We start from the raw sequence: 12,733 nt of genomic DNA, 5'->3' as shown, positions 1-12,733 counted from the left end.
CTAGCTGAAAATGAAACTAAACATACACTAAATGCTAATAGTTTTCAGGAAAAAGAAGCTCATTATAATTAATTGTTATAACTTTTCAGGCCCAAAGTCAGAAGCAGATGTCCAGGGGAGAAGAGGCAGATGCCCCTTTGTATGAGACCTACATTCTTCAGAATTCATGTTGTTAGGCCTTGGGGCTGCCAGGAAAAGGGATCCACTATCGTGCATTTCCTCATTGAATGGGAGAGTTTCCTTGGGCATTTCCAAGTTCCTCCAGGCGCTTCCTCTCCCTGGGGACAAGGACACTTCTGGTCTTACCCTCACTTGCTTCATAAGCTCTGCTTTTAGCAGAATCTGAAATGCACACAGAGAGTCAGACCTTAGCCCTAGGAGGGCATTTGTATATAAAGAGGAAATAAACCCTGAGTGAACAAGGAGGGTTCTGTCCCCAGAATTAACAAAATGCATGAAGAGGAAATAAAGTAATTACACTTTCTTTTTTGTGTAAATAATTTATTTTTATTTTCTGTGCATTGGGATTTTGCCTGTATGTATGCCTGTGTGAGAGGGTTGAATCCCCGGGAACTGGAGTTACAGACAGTTGTGAGCTGCAATATGGGTGCTGGGAATTGAACCCGGGTCCTCTGAAAGAGCAACAGTGCTGCTCTTAACCTCTGAGCTACCGTTACAGCCTTGGAAACTACATTTTCTATACATTTTATTGTCTGAGTAAAATGCTGTTCCTTAACTAAAGGTAAATTATATTTTATATTTTTTATAGCATTTACTGCTAACTGCTATGGTTTGTATATGGCCCCAGTTTGTGACTAGAAACTTGGCCCCCAATGCAGTAGGGTTAAGAGAGGGCCATAGAGAAGAGATTGGGTGATTGGGAGCTATTTTGGCATTATTAAACCTACAGATTGGCATTCTCAGTAATTATAAATATATACCAAAGAGAAATGCTTGGAACAACAACATTCTATAACCTACCTGAAAAAAAATGAAGATGTCTAAATAGACTCCCGTGTCTCTCAGTCTGACAATCAGGTAACCCCATAGAAATGGGAATTTCCACAGGAATCTCACTCTGGGAGAAGAAAAAGCCCCAGCCAGAGAGGAAGCTTGTCTCCCAAAAACAGATTCACAGTTTTTAACAACTTGTCCCATTACAGTAAGAATCTGAAGTCTAGATAATAATTCGTCAATGGTAGGGTTCACTACATCTTGACCAGCTTAGATGTGCATATCCTTGGCCTCCTATTTAAGTTTTAATTTCACATTGGGACCCCAAAGACGGAGTTAAGAGATTCATTGGATCTCTTTGTCCCTCTTCCTAACATGGCCCAATTTGAAGAAAATCAGTCTCTGTCTCTGTCTCTGCCTTTCTCTCTCCCTCCCTCCAAACCCCCATCCTATCCCTCCTCCTTTTTGCCTCTATGAAGGTGCTCCTCTACTCCCCCACTCCCATTTCAGTGCTCTAGCATCCCCCTACGCTGGGGCATCAGGCCTCCACAGGACAAAGAGCCTCCCTCCCATTGGTGTCAGGTAAGGCAATCCTCAACTATGCATGTAGCTGGAGCCATGGACCCATCCATGCATATTCTTTGGTTGGTGGTTTAGTCCCTGGGAGCCCTGGGGTGGAGGTCTGTTAGTTGATATTGTTGTTCCTCCTATGGGGTTGCAAACCCCTTCAGCTTTGTGATAAAGTATTTGCCTAGCATGCAGGTGACTCTGATCTTGATCCTTGCAAACTTCTGAGTTTCTGATACAAGGTTTTACTCTGTGATCCAGAAAGACCTGAACTAAGGACCTTCTTGCCTCAGTTATACATTTTCTTCTGATATGTGTGTGTATGTGTGTCTATGTGTCTGTGTATATGTATATACATACATATACATATATATATCATATACATCATTCACATTATATACATCATACACAGATACATGCACATACACATACATATACATATAGTGCTGTTTAGCATGGGATGTGATTTACTCTGGAAATTTGGGAAGCATTTTAGAATACCATGGAGATTCTCTTTCTCCTTCAGCAATTGTAGGAACATATTGGGATAGGAGGTGTTGAGATAGAGGCATCCCAGCCACTCAGCTGTCACAGAGAGAACAGTGGACTGGACATGTACAAAAAAGTAATCTTATTTTGTGTCAGGTCACCATTTTTATAGTGCTTGCTAAAACAGCATAAAACCAAGACTGCCTAACGGCAATAGATTATATGTCCAATAAAGTGAATGAAATAGGTAGATACAGTCATATAGGGGATATAGCCATATGTAAGATTATTATTTGTGATTTTTTTAAAACATCATTTATAGCCGGGCGGTGGTGGCGCACGCCTATAATCCCAGCACTCTGGGAGGCAGAGGCAGGCGGATTTCTGAGTTCAAGGCCAGCCTGGTCTACAGAGGGAGTTCCAGGACAGCCAGGGCTACACAGAGAAACCCTGTCTCGGAAAAAACAAATCCAAAAAACAAAAACAAAACAAAACATCATTTATAGAGTAGAAAAGGCAGAGACACTCAGCTCTTCCAGATTAAATTATACCAATAAGACTTAACAATTTAGGGCTGAAGAAGTGACTCAGCAGTTAAGGGCACAGGACACTCCTGCAGAGGACTTGGGTTTGATCCCCATAATCTATATGACAGCTCACAATCCTCTGTCACTCCAGTGCCAGGGGATCTGACACCTGTGCTGGCCTACATGGGCACCACACATGTACCAGACACACACATGCAGGCAAACGCCCAAACACATAAAAAAAATTAAACAACAAGAAGATATGACAACCATTGCAATATACATCTTGGATTGGCTCCTGAGTCAGAACCACAGGTAGTTTTCTTTTGCAATAAAAAATATTAGTGGGATAATTAGTGAACTTTGAACAAATACGTGGACTCATTCACTCTTTTATCGCCATCAAATGTCTGTTGTATTAGAATTAAATGCGAGTCTGAACCAAAGATATGAGTTAGGAGTGTGTCTAACTTGGACATGTAAAGTGGAATGAGCACCCTCTGCTGGTAGAAGAGTTTCTTTGATTCAGACCCTGGTTGAGTCTACACAGGGGAGGCTTTTGCATGGAGTGGTGGTGTCAGTCATGCACAGTTCAAGCAATCCAAACTAATGATTGTGGCGATCAGTGATATGGGGAGTATTTCTCGGGTTTGCTTGCTGTTACTAAGCAGGAATTCTTCTAAAGAATTCAATATGAGGTATTATGTGTCCGCCTTTCTTCCCATTAAAAAAGGCTATTGGTTAAGAAGAAACAGATCCAACAACAAAATCCACTCAGAGACTTAATGTAACAGTGCTAATTTAAATGCTGAGACTTTATGCAGTCAACAAGAGGAAACTGGTTTGGAGATTTCTACTTTTTTAATGACATTGTCACTTAAAAATAAAGTCCTTAAATGTTTTTTTTTTTAATTGTTCCTCCTGTTTTTTCTTCCACTTCAGAGAATGTTGTTTTAGCAGCAGCTTAGCATTTTCTTGCTTTTACATTTTCTCCATTGACTGCTTTCTCTCTGTTCCCATACTGGTGTGCCTGAGGGTAAGATGCGATAGTGGTAAGGAGTAGATGAAGGAAAAGAAGAGAGCCTAGAGTCTTACTGTTGCTTTATGCAACATATATTTATACATATGCCTTTATTCAACACCAAGGGCCTTGCAGGAGGAACGACAAACGGCTTTAGAACTCATGGAATGCAGCCCATGGGTTACCGCAGCCACACGGGCGAGCCTCAGTGTGGGTCCTGAAGACTTTGTGCTGTTAGGGAGTTTTGCTCTGCTTGCTGCCCTCACATCCTTCTTAATCTAGGAATTATATGAAACCTCTAAGGGGGGCTTCCAGCCTCTCATTTGACAGTCTCTCTGGCACTCACAGTAATAATGTTTGATGTCTTTCAGGCATTGCTGCCGGACCAGATTAGTGATCCAATCACCACCCTGGGAAAGAACTTAGAGATGTAGATTGTCAGCAATGACCACTACCCTTAGAAAACATTTGAAAAATAAAATTGTTAGTGAACCTAGGTTGAGATGTCTTTACTACTGGCTCAGATATAGAAAAAAAATCTTAGGAAACAATTTAAAGTTCAGAAAGGCACACTCGTATTAGTTAAGCTAGGGACCTTTTGTTGTGTTTTATAAAAAAAGAAAGGACCAGGATATGTTTGGTAGAGGCATGGTATGGTGAGATGGAAGGGGGTACCTCCGCAGGCCCATGCTGAGACATCCCTTCCCTCTGAGGTACCAGCCATAGGATGGATATAGTGTAGAATAGAGTTTATTTAGGACATGGGGAGGGGAGTTGTGGAAGTAGAGGCAGAGAGAGAGATAGGGAGAGAAGAGAGTCTGGCTAGGAACACATGGAGAGAGGGGGAGGGGAATGGGGAGAGAAGGGTCAGAGAGAAAAGAGGGTAAGAGGGTCAGAGAGCAAGAGAGCAAGAGTCAGGAGGGGGCAAACAGCCCCTTTCATAGTGAGTCAGGCATACCTGGCTGTGGCCAGGTAACTGTGGGGCAGAGCCTAGAAGGAATGCTAATACCTTTCGTTGGTCAGAGAACAAGAACAAAGGTAGCATTGGCTGACCTGACTCTCAGAGGCTGGCCTGGTGAGATTGATTTCTTATACCCATTTCTGCCTTCAAGTTCCTGATGTCATTTAAGACTTGCTGATGAGTAGGTATGCATTTTGAGGATTTAAGGTAGATATGGCTGGTTTTTACATAAAATTTTAGATTTATGACTCTTTTAAGAGTCTTACAAGATGTCTTTTAAAGATAAATAATAAAATAATTATTCCTTTCTTTGTAACCACAAATCGCTGCCAGCCAGTAAGAGAAGCTTGCTGGGAAAACTGTCTCACTTGCTCACACTCTGTTAATTTATAGCAAGTTGCTTAATATACGTCAAATAGGAGTCGGGTTTGGGAAATAATTTTTCTTCACCTGTACTACAGAATGTTATTCCTTGTAAAGGTATTGGGGAACACACTGGTTTTTCATAGTCACTCACTAGAAGAAAAATAGAATACAATTACATTGTAATTTTGTACTGCTTGAAAGATTTTGCTGGGATATATAAGTTATAGAAGAAAGAATAAAGAATGAGGGTTGGAGCATCCATCAACTACATGTATGTGTAAGGTTTGTTTGTGTGGTGGGTTAGAGCATTGTGCCTTACATCCATCAACCACATGTATCTGTACATATGTACAAAGTTTGTGTAAATGGAGGCTGGAACATTGTTCCTTCCACCCATCATATATATGTATGTATGCATGTATGTAAAGCTTGTCTGGGTGTGTGTTGGAGCTTGCTCCACTCAGTAATTGTGTGTTTTTATATATGTATGTATGTAAGTATGTATGCATATATGTATGTGTGTGTATACATGTGAATTTTTGCTTTCTTTCTCTTTCTCACTGGCCCCAAGGAGTTAAAAGAGTTCATAGTTTTGCCATAGGGAGTGCCAGCCCTAGGAAATGAGCTTTGTTCCCTCAGAATAAAAATCTGCTGAGCTGCTTCTCTAATCCGTGGCTGACTTTGGCAGTAATCCCTGTAAATATCTGGATCCACCTCTGTCAGAGGCTCTAAGCACTGACCCCCAATGACTGCCTGCCTCAGTTTACCCACCACATGGATGCCAAAGCTGGTTGTTGGCAATTTAATGCAGGCATTTGTTTTACATTTTAGGGTACTGAGTTCTGGGGATCAACACTAGGAACTTTTATGTGCTAGGCAAACATTCTCCAAGAGAGCTACAAACACCCTCAGTGTGTTATTCTTACAATTTATATGTTTCATTTATGTTACAGTTCATATATGGAGTGTCTCTCTAAAGGCCATCCTGCTAAAGACCTGGTCTCCAGATGGGCATTTCTAGGAAATAGAAGAACCTCTAAAAAGTGTGGTCTATTAGGAGGTCCTTTGGTCACTAGGGAAATATGTCCAGGGAGATTATTTGAACCTAGTAGCTAGCCAAAACTAGAATTCAGTTTTTCCAAACTCACAGCAGGAATTCTGTTATAGGGAGAGTGACAAACAACTATTAATGCCTGTACAGTAGTTTCTAGCAAAAATTTTCTTTTAATGTACACATAACTCACAATAAAACATCTCAAAATCTAAAATATATTACTTCACCATTTAAATAGCTATTGTTTTTATTTGTGTGTGCACCTGAATGTGTGTACAGGTGCCGGCAGAGGCCAAAAGAGGCCACCAGATTATCTACAGCTACACTTATAAGCAGTTGTGAGCTATTCAACACAGGTTCTGGAACCAAAACTCTGGTCCTCTACAAAAGTAGCAAAAACTCTTAATTATTTAATGTTTATAGACCTTTTAATTTTTATAAGCGTAATTCTGATTCCACTGCCCCTTAGTTATAAAGATTAAATAGTGTATTTTATAACTATAAAGGTTTTTATCCATCCAATTATTAATACCCAAATTAATATTATAATTTAGAAGACCCAGCATCACCTTTCTCTCAAAATCAAGTTTCAATTTATAGGTACTTGTCAACCCAAGGGCCATGAAGAATGAGATAGGGGTGAGGCTTTGGGTTTTGGAAATTATAGTTCAGAGTACTATCTATTGTACATAGTCCATCTCTTAGAAACCTATGGGTGAGAAGGCTGGGCACAGATGTAAATAGACAGAAAAAACGCCTAGCAAGATGCTTGATAATAAACATCTCTAGAAATTTAAATTGAAGCAGCACTGTGTTAATAGAGTTAGCACTGTGTTAAAATTAGGGAATTACTTACATCTAAAATGATATGTTACAAAAAAAATTGAAGAAAGACTTCCTTCACTGCTCCAGCAGGGAGCTAGTATGTTCTTTGTTCCTATTCCACTGCTCCACAAGGATCAACATCAGTTGGCTTTATACCACTGTTTCACTACTATGTCTGCTAAAGCTATACTAAAGTCCAAATAGGACAACTAATAAAAATAATCACTAAGGTACCTCCTTGGTCAATGCAAAGATAGTCAGTACAAATAAAATGTGCATATAGGAAAGGTCTCTTACCTCTACCTTTACCAACCTCTGTGCTCTATTGATCAATTTCCTATCAGCAGCATCCACACTCCAGAAGGGTTTTTTTTTTTTTTTTTACCACCAGAGCACATCTTACTGTTGGCAGGCAGGACACAGTCTTGCCTAAGAGCAACCCTCTGCTAATGACTGATGACGGGGTTTTATGTATAAAATTTCCATATCTCAGTAACTTTTCTATTACTCTGAAAAGACACAATGACCAAGGTAATTTATGAAAGAAAGAGTTTATTGGGTTTACCATTTTAGAGGGTGAGTCCAAAACTATCATAGTGGGGAGAATTACATCAGGCAGGAAGTCATGGTGCTAGGAGCAGTAATCAAGAGTTTACATGTTGAAACAACAACCACAAAGCAGAATGCTCAAAGCCAACCTCCAGTGGCATACTTGCTCCATCAAGGCCACACCTCCTAATCCGTCCCAAAGAGTTCCACCAACTGTGGACCAGGCATTAAAATATATGAACCTATGGGGACCATTCTCATTCAGACTATATCTCATCTTCTTCTGTGGATTAACTCTGAAGTGTGCTTTACACTGATCTCCAGAATTCATCAGTAAAAGATTAAATCCATTAAGTTCCAGTCACCCATAAATTTTAAAATGGGTTATTTATTTGTTTATTTATTCTATATATATGAGTGTACCATTGCTCTCTTCAGACACACCTTAAGAGGGCATCAGACCCCATTGCAGATGGTTGTAAGACACCATGTGATTGCTGGGAATTGAACTCAGAACCTCTAGAAGAGCAGTGAGTGCTCTTAACCACTGAGGCATCTCTCCAGCCCTAACATTTTCTTAGTGACTTTATTATCATCCTTGACTAGCTTCCTCATAGTTGCAGAATTTTAGCAGAAACATTGTATCTAGCATGAATCTGAAGTGATAGCACTTGAACTTTGAAGTAGCCTTTTGTCAGTAATTGCTATCTGGGATTTTTATGGGGCTTTTCTTTCAAAAAATTCTCAGAGTCCTTGTATAACTTAGTCTCAACATGCCGGACAAACCAGGAAGTCTTGTATGGTTGAGTATTTCTAAGGTGATGGGGCTTTCAAGTCAACCCATAGATCAGATAGGAAGTTTGGGTATGAGGAAAATTATTTGCTAATGGTGCCTTTTTTGTGTGTAACAGTAAAAAGGACTTCTGTGTAACAATGAAAAGTTTCTAGGTGCTTCTAGGAGCCAGGTATGGTGAAGCACACCTTTAATCCCAGCACTTGGGGGGCCAAAGCAGGTAGATCAAAGCCAGACTAGTCTATAAGGTAAGTTCCAGGACAGCCAGAGCTACACAGAGAAATCCTCTCTTGAAACAGAGAAAGTGCTTCTTGGAAGCTGCCCGTGTTCAGTCCCTGAGAGATGATCCCCTGCTGCTGAGAAGCTTAGATTCATCCTGCAATGGCTCTCTTCTTTGATCAATCATCCCATACAGCCTAGAACACCAACACCTTGTTATATGTTTTCTAGGATTGCTTTGCTTCATACTAGTTGAACTCAACTCCTCTTCCAAGGCCTGCTTCTTCTGAAATCTAAGACCCACCCCACCCCCCCATGAGAGGAGTTGATAAAAAGAATGGAATACTACAGCCTGTGTTTCCCTCCATTATTCCCAGAATGATTTGAGCCTGGAAGCATTTTTGTTCTTGGGGATTTCGTTCAGCCAGAAAGAATGAATAAGATGCTTTGAAAATCTTTCTACTCCCCTGATTTTTTTAGGCTCCATTTAGCTGTTAAATAGGCAAATGAATGGAACTAGGAAATATCATCCTGAGTGAGGTAACCCAATCACAAAAGAACACATACGGTATGTACTCATTATCATTAGCCCAAAAGCTCAGAATACCCAGGATAGAACTCAGACCATAAGAAGTTTAAGAAGAAGGAAGATTGGTGTAGGTACTGAGACCTGCGAGGCTTGTGATGTCATACAAGTGACAATTAAGACAATGTATAGGTCTGTTGCCAAGGCAACAGCCGCAGTTTACCCAGAATTCCATAGCCCACCTTTACCTGTAACTACATCATCACCCATATATAACCAGGCAGCATTTCTCCCCTATCTTCTTTTTCTTTTTCTTTTCTCTCTTTCTCTCCTTCCTTCCCACCCGATACCCCTTCCCCATCTTAAATAAAGTCCCACGTGGAACTGTTTGGCCTGGTGTATCTCATTGTGGCCCACGTCTCCACCGCACACCGCATCCCAGCGGCCTGCGCGGCGAGCAAACAGGATCTTTTGTGCAGAAACCAACAACTGGGACTGGAGAGATGGCTCTGCGGTTAAGAGCATCTTAACTTCTTAAAGGTCCTGCTCTTCTTAAAGGTCCTGAGTTCAAATCCCAGCAACCGCATGGTGGCTCACAACCATCTGTAAAAGGGATCTGATGCCCTCTTCTGGTGTGTCTGGTGGCTACAGTGTACTTAGATATAATGATAAATAAATCTTTGAAAAAAATAAAAAGGAAGACCAAGTGTGTCACAGACGGTCCCAGCCAGGAACTTTCTGATCTGTGGGGGAACTCTGGATCTCAGAAGAGGAACAGGTTTGGTGGAATGACAGACAGAAACAACCACACACAGAGGCAGTTAGAATCTGAATGTATTTTTCTGTTTTGAGGCATGAGCCTTTTAAGCATGAGGGATTGACATTTACGCATCAAAAGATGTATCCTGTAAATCCGGCACAAGGAACAATTAGCATAACCATTTGGCACAAGGAAGTATAAAATCAACCAGGTAAAATGTAGGTAAAATGTTTTCCCGTGTAACAAATTTAGAAGCTCGAACACAGACAACATCAATCTTCTTGATATAAACCTTTTAAAGAGACTTTAAAGGACATTTTGTCAAACTCCCTGAGTCTAAATGAGTCTTTGTGAGTAATAAGTATGAACTGCATCATGAACTACACCTGGATAAGTTAAGAATGTTGTTTTGGCCAAAGACTCTCTAGATGGGGTCTGCAAGACAGACGCAGTTCCTCACAAGAGTCCTTTGAGGCAGCTCTGAGCTTTGCACCAACTCAAATGTAAATTCTTTCTAATTTGCCCAACACCCACTGGTTCTGGCAAGGACTTTGTATGAGGTTCCTCAAATGTAAATATCCTCTAATCTGAGCCTATTGTCTAAGATCAGACCTAAACCCACCCACTGGTCCAGCTAGGACAACGTATGAGGGTCAAAAACAAACAAACAAAAAACCAAAAAACCAAAACCAAAAACAAAAACAAAAAACAAAAGGAACATGTAATTTTAGGGTTCCAGGAAAAATTCTACTACCTGCTATTAATGCTTTTCATACCATAGTGTCAGAGCTATACTTCATTTATACACTGTTGGGAGGTAAATGTAATTATGTAAATGACTGGAGCAAAGCATTGCAGAATTTTCTGGCTAGTGACTTACTAGAAGATGGATTCTTTTACATCTTAATTTTCTTGTTTTTTCTTAGTCCTGGCTACTAAGAAGGGGGAGAGTTGAGGAGCAAAGCAAATTGCCAAGTGAGATTTTCGGCTTCTGATTAGAGGTGTTCCAGAGAGCTCCAGGAGACTTTTCTCACCTCAGTCTATAAAACTTTGTCTTACAGAGTTTACTGGAACTGCTGCAGCACAAGTGAGGATGCTTCAATCCTACTTAGAAGGGGGAACAAAATAATCATAAGAGATGGAGGGAGAGACCTGGCTGGGAGAGAGGAGGGGGAGGGGGAAAGGGGGGCAGGATCAGGTATGGTAGGAGATGGGGGAGATGTATAGAGGGTCAAGAAATTGAACAGAGGTATGTAGCAGTGGGGGATGGGGAGCCACTAGACCCAGTTGCCAGGGAAGCAAGAAGTTCCCATGACCCAGTGGGAATGGCATTAGCCGAAAGACCCAACAAAGAGAAGACAGAACTTGTAGAGGCCATCCAGTAGATAGAGACAGCTCCCAGATGAGGGATGGGGCCACTCACCCATCACAAATAGTTTAACTTAGAATTGTTTCTGACAAAAGAAAATGCAGAGACAAAAAGTAGAGCAGAGACTGAAGGAAAGGCCATCCAGAGACTGTCCCACTTGGGGATCCATTCCACATGCAGGCACCAAACCCAGACACTATTGTGTACAGAACGGTGAGAGGAGCCCGTTTACCTGTATAGGGATGGCGAATCCCCTGTACCTGATGAAGGAGGATACCCAGCTAGGGGATATCAGGACTTGATCCTGTGGGGCAGAGGCCCGAGTATGTGTAGAGGAAGCCCAGCAGGAAGGGAAAGTCCTTGGTCCTTTCAGTCGGCTGGGAATACTACCGAGGACTGTTCCATTACTCCAGCATGGCAGGTTTGATAAGAAGAGATAGGCCATGACTCTAAAGCTTTATTGTAGAGAAATAAATTGAGAGAGGAGAAGTAGAGAAGTAAAAGCCTGCCATGAACCATGTGGGAAGAGGCAGAAGAGAAAAGAAAGAGAAAGATACGAGAGAGAGAGAGAGAGAGAGAGAGAGAGAGAGAGAGAGAGAGAGAGAAGATGAGAGAGGGGTAAGAGAGGAGAGAGAGAGGTGAGAGAAAAAGGTTCGAGAGAAGGGTGAGAGAGTGAGGAGGGGCCAAGCATCCCCTTTTATACTGGGCTGGGCTACCTGGCTATTGCCAGGTAACTGTGCAGTGGGGAAAACGTAGCTGTAGCCATGTTTCTATGAAGGTGGAGTCCAGGCAAAACACTAAGGGCCTGGCCCTATGTGACTGATGGCCATGGGGTTATGTTCAACACCGTTGCTGATGCCAAAAAGCACTTGGTGAGAGGATCCTGATGTATCTGTCCCCTAAGAGGCTCTGTCAGAGCCTTACTAATACAGATATATGTTCTCACAGCCAACTATCGGACTGAGCTGGGGACCCCAATGGAAGAGCTACGGGAAGGACTGAAGGAGCTGAAGAGGATTGCAGCCCTGTAGGAAGAACAACAATAACAACTAACCTGAACACCCAGAGCTCCCAGGGACTAAACCACCAACCAAAGAGTATACATGGAGGGACCTATGGCTCCAGCTACATATGTAGTAGAGGATTGCCTTATCTGGCATCAATGGAAGGGAAGGTCCTTGGTCCTATAGAGGCTTGATACCCCAGTGTAAGGGGACGCTAGAGTGGTGAGGAAGGAATAGGGGTACCCTCATAGAGGCAAAGGGGAGGGGCATGGGATCAGGAATTGCAGAGGGAAAATTAGGAAGGGAGACATTTGAAATGAAAATAAATAAAATAACCAAAGAAAAGAAGAGAAGAAAGAGAAAAGAAGCTATAGACAATGTATAGACGTAGGGGGGAGGGAACATATGATTTCTTCAGGAATATTGCCCATGAAAGACTACATATGCTCTAATTCATGCACATACAGGTAAAGTCCATGGATGTAGGGGGAGAGCAAGAGGAGCTGGATAGGAAATGAAGGGGAGTAATTGGAATAGACAAAATGGGAGGTGTATTTGGTAACATTCTCAATAAAAATTACCTAAAAAAATAAAAGTCAAGTGCCATCTGGATCAATCTTTTAGAAAACAATTCTCATTGTGCCTCAAGCTTTTATAGCACTAGACTCTGGCTTTCCTCTTAAGTGTGTGTGAAGGGGGTCAAGGACATATGCTTGCTGGAGACCAATTTAGCATCAAAGGCAGATGAA

Source organism: Apodemus sylvaticus, chromosome 13 (assembly GCF_947179515.1).
Source record: "Apodemus sylvaticus chromosome 13, mApoSyl1.1, whole genome shotgun sequence".
Taxonomy (NCBI): Eukaryota; Metazoa; Chordata; class Mammalia; order Rodentia; family Muridae; genus Apodemus; species Apodemus sylvaticus.
This window is presented reverse-complemented; position numbering follows the sequence as displayed.